Source organism: Drosophila subpulchrella, chromosome 2R (genome assembly GCF_014743375.2).
Source record: "Drosophila subpulchrella strain 33 F10 #4 breed RU33 chromosome 2R, RU_Dsub_v1.1 Primary Assembly, whole genome shotgun sequence".
NCBI lineage: Eukaryota > Metazoa > Arthropoda > Insecta > Diptera > Drosophilidae > Drosophila > Drosophila subpulchrella.
Window position 1 is genome coordinate 3,154,037 of NC_050611.1, and position 16,368 is coordinate 3,170,404.

At 38.9% G+C, this 16,368-nt stretch overlaps 1 protein-coding gene across 2 annotated transcripts in view; it reads right to left on the bottom strand.

Moving 5' to 3' along the window:
- The window catches only part of LOC119549088 (heparan sulfate glucosamine 3-O-sulfotransferase 5), a 46,398-nt gene extending 40,942 nt beyond the window's left edge, over window positions 1–5,456 (bottom strand). The window contains exons 1-2 of one of the 2 annotated variants that reach the window (XM_037856819.1): window positions 5,047–5,456; window positions 4,565–4,787 (exon numbers count right to left, since the gene is read on the bottom strand). The gene's annotated coding sequence lies outside the window, so the exon portion shown is untranslated. Of the gene's footprint in view, window positions 1–4,564; window positions 4,856–5,046 lie in introns of both variants that reach the window. The other variant, XM_037856818.1, reaches the window with a different exon arrangement.
- Between the last annotated feature and the right edge of the window lie 10,912 nt (window positions 5,457–16,368).

Here is a 16,368-nt window from a genome sequence, read left to right on the forward strand (position 1 = left end):
AATTAGAAATTCCTTTTTTTCTTTCAATATGCTTTCCAGAATCTTGATATTTCTGCAAAACCCTAAAGCCTAGAATAGCATTTACCAACGCCTATGCTTATAAATCGACAACTATCGAATTAGTCAGGTTTCGTAACACAAAAAATAAATTATTATTTTAAAATCCCCTACTAATTATAGGGAACAAAAATCTCTACGGTTCTAAAACACATTTTTAGGTGTCTAAAAGTATGCAGTGAATAAAGTATAGTTGTCTTTCTGAATGAATTAATTACCCTACTGCGTTGAAAATATTTTGTTGTATACTTCTAATCACCCAAAATGTTTTCAAATGTTTGTAATATTTTCTCAGGTAAAAAAAGGTTTAAATGTAATTTTTTATTTTTAATTTTCCAACCCTGAATTTCCATTTCCAATTAAAGAATTTTAATTTATATCCTCTTATCTACATCCGTTTACATAATTTATTTACAATTTTCGTGACAGTTTCACTAATAAATCTAACCTCATTGTAAAATATACAATTTCAATGATGATTTTAGCAAATTCAACTTCCTTTGCAGGGCATCAAAGTCTCGATTTTCCTCTGGAGTTTTCCCAGGCTTTTCCGGCCAAAGCTGCTCCACTTTCCGCTGCGACGCTGCGGCTTGCGCTTTGCTGATTTCGTTTTGATTACGGCAAATTGTTTTTAGTTGCCTCGTCGTCCTGTTTTCTTTCCGCGATTTGTTTCGTGGCCAAGTTTATATTGCGGCATTTGTGCAGTTTGCCCAGTTCCGTTGATGTGCATTTATAGCCGCGGTAATCACAGGTCAAGTCGCAAATTACATTCAACTTCAATTCCTGACCTTAACTCCCGCTGAAATATTAACAAAGTCCCGGGCAATTGAAAGTTGCGTGCCATTCGCATTAAGTATTGATAAATGCCTCTATTTGTTGAGTAATTTTGGCCGACTCTGTGCATTGTAAATTGCTCTATTCAAGTGGCTTTATTTATAAAAGTGATAGTTTTGGTAAATATCTGTAGGGCAAACAACTAATAACTACCTAGTTTGTATGCTCTGACCTACTAAATACATTTTCGTAACGAGGTTTTTTCCCTTTTTATGTTTGACTTGCTGGTGGCGTCAATTAGCAAGTTTTTCGATGCACAACTTTTTAATGAAATTAACAAGCCCGCGGGACCCGATCCCTTTTAGCCTTCGTGCAGCAAATGCTAAGTGCTACTTCAACTCCAGACCGCTCCTAATGAGAGGCTATATACAAGAATATAGAGCACCAAACTGCGGCTAGACAGATGGTTGTTGGAATAATGAGATATCTAGGCCCTGTCATTCGGTTAGCTGATTAGTTTGTGGGCGCGTCTTCAATGGCGATCCATTGCGATTCGGGCTATATGGGGTAACAGCCAGTTCCTGCACTTATGTCATATTTCAGGGCCAGTGACTGTCGGAGGTTTACACGCACACATGCCGAGCCCCATTCCCCAGACCCATTTCCAACCCCTCATAATATTAAATATATACGAATATACACTTGTAGTCATCCGCGTTTCGATTAAACAAACCTTGTCAAATATGCAATGACATTGGGGCAAAGGCAAGAGAAAGCTTCGTGGGGTGGAAGTGAACAGAGAGTGGGTCTTACATAGAAGCATATATGGTATAACCCCAAACAACATATTGAAGTCAGCGGGATACGTTTGGCAGACAGCGGAGACCCGCTGAGAAACGGCATTCACAGGTTGGTATTTTAAAATGCAGACATTTCTGTGACTAGCTGCATTTTGTATTTCCTTTTTATTTAAAACTAATTTAAGTAGAATCGGAACTTTAAGTTGGAGCCAGCATGATAATATATTGCTACAAATTGTTATAAAAGGAACTAAATTAATTTGATTCGTTGAGTAAAACCTTAAAATTATGAATAAAATACATTAAACAGTTCTTTTTATTTTTAACCCGAGAGGGGGGATATTTCCCCCATTTACCCCACCACCCCCTGTGAATCCGCGCATGTTTAGAACAGATATTCCAGAGAGAAATATCCAAGAACCTTGTTCTTGAATTGAGAACATTCGTTCTTAAGAACCGTGTACGTACATTTTGGTATCAATGCTCTAAATATTAAAACGAAATGGTGAAAGGAGAAAAGTTAAATTGAGTTTATTTAACAACTTTTAACTATACACTACGGACTGAACTAATAGTTTATTTGTTAAAATATACAATGTACATAAATACCGCCAATTCAACTAGATCCGAGCAAAAAATTTCGTTCTATTTTAAAGAACATTTTCAACTCAGATGAGAACGTCAGAATTTTCTCTGTGTGTTTATTTGTCGTATTGCCTTTCGTTTAACTTTCAACAATTTAAAGATTTCTCGAGGCATACCACAGAATGTCATTTGAGCCCCTCAAACTTCCAACTGTCAATAATGATTGCATATCCTTTTTGAACCTACCAATAAAATAATATTTTATCTTTAGCTGCGGTTGCATAACCTAAGCTCAGATAATTAGACAAAACAAAGAGAAGCAAGCGAAGCCGAAAAGTGAAAGGGTTGCCAGCGATTGCATAAGCCAGCTAAAACTTATAAAATATATAGCACTCATATATATTGTATGAATATAGGAGGTATAGGTATGGAAAACAGGGGAAAATGTCAACGCGACAGCGACAACGCAACATGCAACATGACTGGCGCCCAATTGACGCTCAAGGATACGCAAACACACACACACAGATACAGATACATACTGGATGTTCGTGTGAGTCTGTATCTGTGTTTGCAGTCGCTTGCGTAACGTAAAAATAGCCTTGAACTGCAGCCGTGCGCTTTCAATGGATTTGCATGCCGCCCACCGAGCCCACCATGCCCACCGTACCGACCGTGCCCACCGTGCCCCACTCCCACCCACTCAAGGTCACGCGATGCCTACCGCAAATGGAACAGTTGCGGGCCATAAAGGCTGACATGACGACCATTATGTAAACCGGCGACCGCTGCAAATGTCGCCGAGACACCCTGCTAATTGCCACTCGAGCAGCAGCGGCAGCGACTAGAACTGCAATTACAAGTGCAGCGAGCATTGCAACTTGTCATTGCAGCTGCAACAAGGACACGCAATTGCATTATTGGCCAGCAAATCCCATCGAAGTTGGTCCTTTTTCCGCGGCATTAAAAGGTCGAAGATCGAATTTTCCTTTCCGAATTTTATTCCCAGCGAAAGCTTAATGCCGCCTAATAACATTAATTCCAATTCTTGGTAAATTTGGCAAGGACTGCGGGACCAAAAAGAGCGAAATCTGAATGGGGACCCTAATGAATATTTATACGTATTTGTTTGGCTTAATATTTGAAGCTGCCCTCGCCGCCGTCGCTGGCCATTTAATGTCCCTTTTCCTGGCCTTTTCTCTCGCTTTGGTCTATTCTGGTTTATTCCCGCCATATCCTTGCCATTTGCTTATGCTGGCAGCTCTTTCATTTCGCCTCTCGCTTTTTGCTCTGCTCTGCCTCGGCGCCATCGTCGTGTGCAAGTTGGCCATAAAAATGGAGTAACATTTATGACCCACATCAGGGGCACACAAGCACACAAACGCAGAAGGACTTTCGACGCAGGCAATGCACAGAGGAAAAATACCATTCAAAAAAATTGTGAATCATATCATATACTGATACGGATTTTAACCCTATAAATTTTCGTTTGTTTCGGTACGTTGTTATTGTATAAGACTTTAAAAAACAAACTTTGTTCTGAGTTATTTTTTTTCTCCTAAATTGTAATGCAAGTCCCTTTTTAATGTGTGATTTTAACTATTGATAAAAAAGTCGAACTTACCATCCGTTTCCGGTGTGCGTTGTCTTAATAAATTATTATTATTTTCTGAAGAATTCGCGGTTTTTAAAGGTAATGTGTTGTAAAACCATTCTCTTCTGAAGAATTCAGCATTTTATATTACACGTTGGGCACCCTAATTCAAGGAATAACCAAACCCGATCCGCGAATTCTTCAGATGGTGATGTTCAGAGCATACTAAAAATAATCTACAAAGATCTTTTTACTCTGGGTTTATTAGCAAAATGTTGCAGCTTAAATGTATTTTATTGAGTTAATCTTGCTATTTATCAAATATTATAAAGGTGTTCTAACATTTTTCTCTGTGCAGCCAAAACGAAAATGCTTTTGCGTGGGTGTGGATGAACATTAGGAAGTTTTGGGGGGGGGGGGGGGGGGGGCGAAAAGGGCCGGGAGCTGGGGGGAATGACGCCTGCAAGCGCAGGATTCACAAGGATATTTTATTTTACTGTTATTCCATTTCCCGCTTCTTGTTGCTGTTGCTTCTGCTGCTGCTGTTCCTTTGTTATTGCTCCTTTCGGCATTCCGACATTTACTTTTCGACTCGCAGCGCATATCCTTGAGCGGGTCGAAACCCCCTTCCCCCTAGTTTTGCATCTCCCCCGTTTTCGGTGAACCCCCCTCGTTATGGGTTAAAGCTGTTTTCAAGGTTAAATATGCGTGGCATATCGGAATCCAAGGATATTCCGTGTGTTGAGTGACTTACCCTTTGCTCCATTAAGTATGCTACACATTTGGCTGCAACACATGCAACATTCTGGCCACTTTTGCTGCTCCTTCTGGCCCTTCTGGCCCTTCCTCCTCCTCTCCTCCCCTCTGCCACTCCTCCTTTTCGCTTACTGACCCAGTTCGCTTTGTTTTGCGTGTTTATCTTGCTCAGGTAGCTTCTGCGTTGGCGGCTGCTGTTGCCGCTTGTTTTTGTTGCCTGTCTTTTACATATATATATATATATTTTATAGCCCTCTTTTTTGGTTTATTTTTTTTGTTGTTGTCTCAACTATGACCGAGTAAGGCACACAAAAACATTCGTTAAAAGAAGAAGAAGGGTTAAGGGAAGTTAAGGAAAATTATTCCAAAAAAACCATAAGAATTTAGCGCCAACGCCGCAAAGTATGCTTTGCATTTTCAAATCTTAGCCGTTTCCTTCTCCCCTCTTCTTCTTTTCTTGTGCACTCTACTTTCACTCACAATTGTGCTGCTAATTCCGTTACTTTCACTTTGTTAGGCCCTCTGTATGCGTATGTGTGTGTTGTTTTTTTTGGTGTATTGGTGTGTTTTGGCTTTTGAAGCACACGTGTGCGTTTATGTGTATCCGTGTGCGTCGATTAACGGCATTGATTTTTTCCCAAAAAACAATAGCGCCACTTTAATTTCACTGCTTCGATTTGTTTTCGTTACTCGGTTATTTTGTGCACCGTTTCACGTGGAAATTTAAGCATTTTCCATTTCGCTTTGCTTTAATTTCGGCGATTTGCGCGCGCGCTAGGTTTACAGGTGTGCGTGTCTGCTTGTGTGTTCTTGTGAGTGTGTTGGTAGAATATAGCTGCCCGAGAGCGAGTATTTCGCAGGAGCAGCAGCGCACGTCTGCTCTCCACGACGCTTCACACACTTCTAAAGGATCCGAGCGCCACTCTGGCGTTTTTATGCAAAGCGCTCTCCCCCGCAAGGGCGCTCTTTCACTGGCATCTCTATGCGTCTCTCGAAATGGGGCTCTCTTTCTCTGTCTCCCTTTCGGCGCCACAATGTCTACGCATAAATAATACGCACGTTGCAAGATAAGCGTGTTAGTGCAAGAGGGAGAGGGAAGGTCTTAACTCTCATTTCTATGCAAAGTAAACTCCAGCAGGCAGGTGTAAAAAGAGAGAGGGGGTAAATCCTTAGGTTATCAGAACTGGCAGAGTCCCCTATAGCCGCATAAATCTTTAGAGATTTGATATCCCAAGAAAGTGTGTAAAGTATACTCTTAAAAATTATATTCGGCGAATTTTCCTTTTCAAAATATGTTGTACTATTCTTTAAGACACCTTACAAATTTTATGTGGCTTGTGTAAAAACTTTAAATGCAAAATAATATAGTGTCCATAGGACTCTTAATAAATGTTTTAATTTTCCTTTTTAAAATATATTGTAGCATACTTTAAGACACCTTAAAAAATGTTATGTGTCTAGTGTAAAAACTTAAAAAGCAAACTTAAGTAAATCATTAAAAATCCATAGGACTCTTAAATAAAATTATGATAAGTTCTATAAGTATCACATAATTGACTTAGTTATTTTAAGATATTACAGCGATCATCTTTCAATAGCCATATATTATTGCATACTTTTAGACACCTTAGTAATTTGTGCGCTTAATTTGAAAAACAAGTGATACAATTTTGGAATATTCTCCTATGTTTGAAATTCCCCTACAATAGCAGCATACGTCATCATAACGGTAAACAAAATTTCGTTTGAGAGAAATTCCCATGCAGCCAAATAGCATTCCTTCTCTCTCGCTTCCTCGATCATGCGCACTATGCTCCTCTCGCTTGCTCCCACTATCTCCGCTCACTGCGCAGTCGCACAGGCGACGCGCACTCCTCCTCGCACCCACTCCCACCCTCTCTCTCCCACTCTCTCTTTGGCACCACTACTGTTATTGCATGCGAAGCACGTGAATTTTTGTGTTTACTTTTTAATTTTCTCCCAGCTCTCAGCCTCAGTTGGCGTTTGTTTTTATTGTGGCTCCCGCCAGTTGTTGTTGTTGCTGCCACCTTTTGGGGCTTTTGTTTTTCTTTATCGCATGTGTGGGCCTTTGTTTTTCTTGTGGGCCTTGCTTTGTTTTGTTTTGTTTGGTTCCATTCATACGGAGTTTCGTGGGTTCCGTTTTTTGGGTAGGAACTATGCAAACTGTTTTCCATTTACGATCGACAGTTGGCAGTGTGAGTGAGTGTGCTCCTGTGTGCGGAAGATTTGTATGGAAATTGGCGCAAAATATGCCCCAAAACCGAATTCAAGTCCCCAGTTAGTTATGTGCAGCGGCTGCCTCGTCTGCATTCACATTTTCCGAGCAGGAGCGTAGAGCTGCATATGCTTTCTGACGGAGAACAAACCATTCCCCCTTTCACATTCACCTTTTTTTGAAACTGAATAGAAGTCCTCTGTTCAAGTCAACTGCATCAGGTTTGCTCGCTGTAAGCGTGACGGCAGAGGCTGAGCAGAGATATTCTATTGCCCGTTTAAGCTCAAGCCATTCCATCAGATACAAGTCTATAAATCTGTGTGAAACAACACTATCTGCACTGCAGATCAAATTTCAAAAACGTTTAAAAAAATAAATACGCAGAGAGAAGTATCCAAGAACATTGTTCTTGAATTGAGAGCATTGTTCTTGAATTGAGAACATTCGTTCTTAAAAACAGTGTAAGTACATTTTGGTATCAATATATGAACGAAATGGTGAGAAGAGAAAAGTTAAATTGAGTTTATTTAACAACTTTTTGATAAGTATTCACTAAGGACTGAACTAATAGTTTATTTGTACATACAATGTACCTAAATACCGACAACTCAACTTAATTCGAGCAAAATAAAAACATTTTCAACTTAAAAATGTCGTTCTATTTTTAAGAATATTTTCATTTTTTCAGATGAGAACGTCAGAATTTTCTCTGTGTACAAAATAGATAAACAACTACAGTTTGATCTAATTCAACTAATTATAAAATTAAACATCATTTCGAACATCAAATACTTAACATTATACACTTAAACCTAATATTTGAAATACAACAACATTTATAAAAGTTACTAGTAAGTATTAAATGGATCATATTGGGAAAATACCATTATCTTAGATTAATCAAGGTAATCTAATCAATAATATACATTAGAAATTAGCTTAAAATAATTGGTATGCCCTTTAAATCATATGTAAGTACACATCTCATTTCAGAACTCTTGCGAAATTGAGCGATGGAACAGTCCGCAAAGTGTGTTATGGCATTTCGGATGTTTGTTTTGGGGAAATGTTAAATCATGCATGCTGATTGTCCTGTGGCCTCGGAGATGCCAAGAGCAGCAAGGATACGTAGTATGAAACAGCAGCATAAGCATCGCAATCGGCATGAGCCATATTCGAATTCCGTTTACATTTGCAGCATTGTTTCGCATTGCTGGCATGTCCAAAAGTGACGAGAAGCGAGGAATGCGAGCTGGATGCAAATGATGTCGCTGGCATTGATAGCCAGCATTTCCCCCGATTTTCCTACCTAACTCCCCTCCCCTTTGGCCTCTAGAAAATCAACAACAAAGCAACCGCTGCAGCAACAGGAATTTTGATTTTGAGCAAACGGAGTGCAGAATAAACAAATAAACAAAAGGCCCCAAAAAGGGGGCGTTTGGGATGGGAAACTGTGTGCGGGCGTATCCACAGCAACGGAAGTTCTAACCGTAACTCATGATCCCCCATTTTCCCCGCCCCTGCTCCATTCCCAAACTATTTCCATGAGTAATTGCCGTTGTGCATGCGCCTCTGTCTGGAAAATGGCCCTCCCCCTGCCGCCACCTGCCTTCCCCACCATCATCATCATCATCAGCTGTATTTGTTGTCAGTTTCGGTCGGGTTTTAAGCCATTTAGCCAGACCAGAGATGTGGGCCAACAGCAGAAGCACCCGGCCAGGTAAACTGTTGATTCCAAGTGGCGACGCGACTGTCGAGGATTCCCCCGATACCCCTCCCACACTCCCACTTCCCCTGCCGCGTGAGAACTTTGGCCTATTCCACCCATCTGCTATCTGTCCACGTCGAGATACATGTATACTGCACATACGATTGTATACATATACGTATGTGCACAGTTGAACTTCCCTAACTCAATACCCAACCTGTCAGATGGAAAAAACGTGTTTAAGAGAGTTTGAACTCTCTTTGACAAAAGTGGGTAAACTATCTGGCATTTTAGCTTTTTCTTTAATGCTCATTCAAGTTCTGAAAATAAATATATCTGTTATGTTATAAACATTTTTTAAATTAAGAAATTAGGCAAAAAATGTCTCCCCATATCTATCACAAATATAGTTTTTATTAGAGGACATTGTATAAAACCTTATAATTAATATTTTAGTTTAATATAAGTTATTTATATGTACATACCAATAATTCTATTTCGTCTTATTAGAAATATTTTAATAAGATATACTTTATTTATATATACATACATACTAATAGATTTTTTAATAACCAATTCTCTTATGCCACTTGATATGTGCCTATTACTAAATTCGAAAACCTACCCAAAAAGTATTTAAAAAAAACATCACTAATCTATAGATTTTATAGTAAGCGTTAACATAACTTTCTATTTTAGTCAGCCAAAAATGTGTGAGTTCTGGAATTTGCATAATTTTAGTTATCGAACTTTCACTGTATGTATGTATACATACAATCGTGCATATGTTTGCCAGACTTTGCTTTCATCAGAATTACAGTCGTCATTTCATTTACCTTTATTAACGCAGAGAGCGGCACAAAAAGATCTTTATCCATTCAAAGCTAAAAGGATAACATTCTTCTGTGGCACTCCAACCGGGTTTATCTACCTTTTGACCTTTGGCCAAAGGAAAGAAAGGAGTTTCTTTCAGTGGACACTGGCTATTTTCCGATTTTGTACAGAAATAGCATTCATTTGCCAGACGAAACGAGACAATGAAGTGTGTGGGGGTCCCAGAGTAAAGAATAAACCAGATCTTGTCCCCAGATAGTCATAAACTCCGACCGAGTGCACTCAAACACGTAAACATTTCGGTGCTAGGCAAATACAAAGCAATTCGCTGAAAAGTATGCCATAAAAATCCGAGAGTGACAAAAGAGATACTCACACAAACAGTATACCATCGATTTTGGCCTGTTTTCGGTTATTTCTGTCAACAGTCGATAGCTTAATGTACCTAGGATCTACAAAAAGCACCCCTTTTAAAAACAGCACTCACATAAACCCTTCGGTTACTCTAAATTTAGGCATAAAATGCTGGTTATTAGACCATAAACGCTTTTATTTCGTTTCACTGCACAATTGGAATTCCGAACTGTGGTCGGCACTTTTGGTCGTTGTGTCTGCGGTTTGATTAGTTAGTTATTTTTCCAAAACCCATACATTGTTATAAGCACCGATGACGGTGAACTTTAATTGCCCATTGCCAAATGCAAATTTTTCATCAAATCGCAGAGTAATTCACAAAATAAACCGCAAACTAATGCGCAAACAAATCGCATTAAATGGACAACTTTTTCGATTTCCCTGCCCGAGATTTGATTAGGTGGGGGAAAAACGGGAAATGGGAAAATTTTATAGGGGGTGATGAGCAGATGAGCTCCTCTCGGTCGATTGTCACTTGAATATTCCAAGCGTGATCGATGCGCAGAGCTTTGGGTTCCCTCGATTTCGCCAGCGAATTGAATTCGGAAAAGCCCCACACGTAAGCAGTGCTCCGTCTCCCTCTCGCCGGCTATTCCCCCTCCCTCTCGCACTCTACCGCTGGCTGCTTTCTCTCGTGGGCAAAATTAATGTCAATTTTTATGCTTGATTTATGGCATCGCATTTATTCTTCTGGGAGGAGGCGGCACCGCCTTTTTGGCCCGGCTTCATTTGAATTCAATTGCTGGCGAAGATGCCACGGCGCTGATTTTGTCGCAGCAACTGTCGAAGGAGCAGGTCGAGTGCGGCACGTGACCCGCTAACCCCGAAAGCGCAATACACACAGCATCCTGCCCTCCATTCCCGAGCAGTCAAACACATCTGCCAAAGGGCAATAAAAAATTGACAACGCCGACGCCAACAGACAGCAGCAAAACGACGGCGGAGGAGGCAGGTCTAGAGACTTTACAGAAAGAAATTTCTTAGCAATTGGTATCAATTTTATAATATGACTTATATTAAGTTCGTACTTTCAAATAATTAATATAAAACATGTAAATATCAATCATCTTTACTTTGTAAGAAGTCACATTCTTCATCTTTTTTAAGCCCGATATGTGTATCAGGTTTAAATAATGGGATCAAATGTTTTATGAATCAATATAAAAATAATTTAATAAGCCATTAAATTTATTTTGTAAGAAGTCATTTTCAGCATCTATTTTATAAAATTATATTTTAAAATAAAATTAGATTTTTGACTTGAATTATGCTTTGGTTATTGTATTAACCACGAAAGAGTAGTACTATAGTAGTAGTATATAGTAGTACTATACAAAGAGTATAAGCAGTTATTTTTATAACTATTAATTAAATGATGTATTGGAAGGAGCTAAGAAATAAATATAAATAGCTTTGAGATTAATACCCAATAAAAGTGTAGTTATAAACAGGGATAAAATTGATAAGTACAAAGTGCTATAACTGGTTGGGAATTATGGCGTCATCAGAGTCTTAGGCTTCGGCAAGCTGATAATAATAAATGAATGAAGATTCTCTCTTAAAAAATTTTTTTGGCACATTTAATCAAAACATATGAGCGCTATACCTACAGAGTCTAAAATACTTGGAAAAGTAAAGAGTAAATGATAAAATGTTTAATATTTTTTCAACGTGTATAGTAACCAGCTCTGTTTTCATGCAATCATTTGCCAAAAGAGAGGGCTAGTGGCGAAATAAAACTACGCCAGCCTATCAGTTGACACAGCTACAAAGTGCTACATTGCAGCAATATCTGGGAAATCTTTGCCGCAGCTGCGCTGGCATCACAAGTTGCATTTGCATCACTTTCCCCAGAATGCTTTCAGGTGGGGGAATGCCCATTCACCATCCCACAGGTAAACACCTGCGGCCGGCACTTTGGCGGTATTAAAGCGCTCCCCAGCGGAGGAAGTAGAATCATCAGCCATTTTTGGCTGGCAGGCCGGAAGCACTTTGCGTGCAGATTTATGGCTCGCCCCAAGCCAATCCTCCGTGGGAAATACTCGTACATCTGCATGCATTTATACATGGACGCCCAGATGCGTGTGCTCGGGTTTATGGGCACGTATCCTTCGGTTTTCCACGCTGCTCTGCGTTTTTATTTTCGCATGCATTAAAATTGCATTTGCTTTGGCGGCTGATAAAACTGTCGGCACTTGACAACCTTATCGCCGCACTTAAAGTCGTGGTCAAAAAACAATATGCCCATTAATTTCAGGGCGGATTTATGGGGAAAAGTTTGTACCCGTTTATGATGTACAATGTACATTGTACATGCTTTGCAGAATCACGTTAGTGGAAACAAATATCCATTGGAAATTGTTTGTTACTTAAGCCTTGAATTTTAAGACCTTATATTTATCACAAAATAACTATTGCTGACGAGGTAAAAAATTATTGACGATCGCAACCTTAACGTACAAAACTTCTGATAAAATTATCAAGTTTGTTACACAAAATATTATACATTTGACTAACTATATACACTGTTTAACACATTTAACCGGCACGCTGTTAATAACTGAAAGGATGCTCATATATTGTACTGCAGCGACGCTAGTTTTTTAAACCATTAAGAGTTGATTTTGTTTGATTTAATTATATCGCCTAAACAAATATTTTTATGTAAATATGTTCCATATATTTCACTAATTTAATTGTAAAGAAAATTTTAATTACACTAGATTACAGCCAAAACGCTCTAGGAAGAATAATAATAGTTCCTAATAGAGTTGGAACCCTAGATAACAAACAAGAAGTCAACTCATTTTTAAAAGGGTTTTGTTAAGTTTTTTTTAGATTTTTTAAAGAAATATTTGTTTTTATCTCCGAGCTTTTAATTTTATATACACAACATATATTTAAAACTTTAACGTACAATTTTTTGAGTTTTTACGATATCAAAAGACGCCTTACAGATTAGTAGTTGTTAAATATACTCAATGCCAACTATGAACTTATTCGGCAAAATAAACGGTGACATTATAGTTTTAAAATAAATCATGAATCACCTAAATTGATTAGACTCAACTCAAGATATAATTAAAATCCGGAGCTACCAAAAAAAATGTTTTTTTTCAACCAATCTTTAAGAAAACAAATCAACATTTAAAAGTCATTTGTTAATTTTTACCTTATTAAAAAAATTAAAACTATTTAGATGTAACATTCGCACATGATACAAGAACGTAATTATTCAAGTATAATTGATTACGTTTAAGAGGAAATTGTAGCTGTTATATTCTATTTATTTCCTTTACGATTTCAGCCAATACTTTCCTATTGATTGCGCACGTGTTTCGAACTCTCTTAGTGTTCCACTTTGTGCCATTTTTTTCCAGCCCAACGACTTTTGAGTGTCAGCTGAAAAGCTGGAAGTGAAATCAGCCATGGCACTTGAGTTTTCCCACCCAGAGTTTCCTTTTGCAAAATCCACCCAACCTTTGACTTTGGCTTAAAGTTGTATGTTATGGCGTTCGACTTGTTTGCCTTTCATTTGCTGTCCACTCACGCAGCTTCACTCCAGTTGGCGCGGCCACTTGCCAGTAATCCCTGCCCCAAAGGAGACCACCACCCACCTGCCTCCTGCCGCCTGCCTCCTCCCACCTCCCACCTGCCACCCACACCAATGCCGTACACATAATCCGTTTAAAATGAGCACCAGCAGTGCTCCAGTTTCCGCTGCTCCTGTTTTTGAGTGCACTGAAATTAATTTAACGACTTGACGCACTTCAAACTGCACAAAACACATGAGTGCTGTGGAAAAGGCAGGGGCTTTCACTGGGTTTCCTGGAGTGGGTGGTGGTGGGAGGGGGAGTGTGGAAAAGCTGGGACAATGGCAACTTGACCTTGACACGTTCGACGTTTTACCAGCGCCTTTTCGCCCTTCTTCCAGCTGTTCATTTTTTTTGCGACTTTCGCTTGGCTTACGTAAATTCAATTTTTAGTTTGATGAAAGCAAAGTTCACGCTACGTACAGGTGTGTGTGTCCCTGTGTGTTAGGACTACCTGAGCATCCTGCGCCTGCAGGTATGCAATGCCATTTTTGCACTGAGAAAAAGTGTCATATGAAGATCCCAAAAATTACAAATTTAGTTTAGTGTTTAGCGTTTAGTGTCTGAGAATTGGTTACACTCCATATAACTCATACGTACTGTTGGCTCTGATTAAATATCTTATTTTCATATAGCTGGCCCTGACTTGGTTTTATTTCATAAGTCAGTTTTCGATTTGCGAGGGGGAAGTGATTTTTTTAAAAAGTTCTGACTGGCGTACCTGTCGTATGAGTAATTTTTATGGAAACATTATGGTTTCGCAGGGTCTAGATCTAAAAAAAATTTTTTTTGAATACTTCTTTTCACAAGATTGTTTACCACGTGAACTTTTGCCAGTCTCCTATGAAGTAAAGGACTGCGAAGTGTATTTACTCAAAAGCTAATTAAATGAAACTATAGCGAATATAAGTAATCATATGAAATCCTCACAGTATTAAAATAAACAAAGGAACATTTTGAAATTCATGGCCATCCTGGATAATTTTTCATAAATACATCGACGGTCGAACTGTATAATATTTTAAAATATCTTTTTTCCAGTGCATTTGATATAAGGAGGATACGGCTCTATTGGAGAGCGTGTGATTTGCACAATCTGCACACAACTCGAAATTAAATTCGGCCCCGGCAACAGCTCGAACTTTTTTGCGAAAGGTCAAAATGTTAATGTATTTGAAATGAGACGCCACAAAGGAACGAGAGCGAAAGGACCAAGGATAAAATGGAGTGAGTATAAGGGCATGGCAGAGGGAACAGCAGCCGAAAAACGAGACTCAGATGCGAGATACAGCACAGAGAACTTTCTCCCCTGGAAAGTGGCAAAAACTTGTCCATGTTCATTCAACTTGACACGGTCGCCAGCGGGCAGACAAACTCCCACCAAAATAAAACGGACCAACTAAAAAGTACAGGAGACTTGGGTCTACCTTAGGTATGAACACTATACATATCCTTTTACAATACCGTATAGCTTAAATAATTTAAAACGAAATCTTTAAATCATTTTTATAAACTTAAACAGAAAATTTAACAAATCCGTGTATTAGATAAGACATAAAACTGTGATGTTTATCTGTTCCTATTGAAATTGCTTGGCTATTTATAAATATTTCAAAATATTTTTTGGGCTTATTTTTTATTGACCCAGGTCCTTATTGACAGGAAATCTAAACACTTGGTATGACAAACATTGCGATGAATTGTAAAATGTTGTTCTAGGCTATTTTTAAAATTAAAATAAAATGCAAGGGGAATCAACATAGCCTCTATAGTAACTGGGTGCCAAAGCCGAAATAAAAACATGTCTGCGAGTGTGGGGGAGGGGGCGTGGAATGTTTAATGCGATTTGCCACACGTAACTCAGTCTGGGGAGAATACTGAATTACTTAGAATAAAGAAGCCCACATCGTGTTCCACTTTTGTGCTTTATTGAAGAGGGATACACAAAGTTATTTGCCCTGATTTGGGTTCAAAATGCACAGCATTGTCAGGGGATCCGTCAGGCAATCTACAAAATGGTTAAGTAATTAATTAAATACATTAAATAACCTTTTTTGCTACCAACCTCCAGCCACAAACGAGTTCCACAGAATTGAAATTAGTAATGAAATTAGCAGCAAAAGTTTCATGTTGTGAATGGTTCAGAAAAACATTTGAAAATGATGCACTAAGTGTAAAAAAATAAGTTTTCCCCTTATCAGTAAAAATGTGCCCAATGTGAACTTTCCAAAATCAAAAACAAGATTAGAACAGAGAATTGTCATCCGCCTGATTTACATACAATTGCACTGATTTAGATAAGAAAATCAAACGGTCGAACGGGGATTTTTAAACAAGTAAGCAGACCTACAAGCAAATAAAAAGTAAAAACAAGGAAGAACGCTATAGTCGAGTACCTCGACTATCAGATACCCGTTACTCAGCTTAAGGGACCAAAGGAAAATGGAGATATGGAAGCAGCAAAGCGAGATTGAAATGCGCCACCTACCGGCGGTAGACAGACTTAAGCGTTGTGTGCGTTAGAGTGGGTGTGGCAAAGTATTTTTTTGAAGCAATCGATAGGTATTGACGAGATCAATACATTTCAGTTAAAATTTTGTATCTAGCATGAAAATTGTGGGCGCCACAGGCTTTCGCGGTTTGTGGGCGTTAGAGTGGGCGTGGCATATTCGCGTAGCAAACTTGCGCTGCGCTCAAGCCTGCGGAATCTAAATCTGAAATCCCATTTCTCTATCTTTGATATTTTCCGAGATATCCGCGTTCATATTTACGATTTTTTGAAGTTTGTGGGCGGTTTGTGGGCGTACAAGTGGGCGTGGCAAACTTTTTTTTGGGTCAATCGATAGGTATGGATGAGAACAATACATTTCAGTTAAAATTTTTATTCTAGCATAAAAACTGTAGGAGCCACAGTTTTGGGCGGTTTGTGGGCGTTAGAGTGGGCGTGGCACTCTACTGAAACAAACTTGCGCTGCGTAAGAAGCTCAGGAATCTGCACGCCAAATCTCAATAGCCTA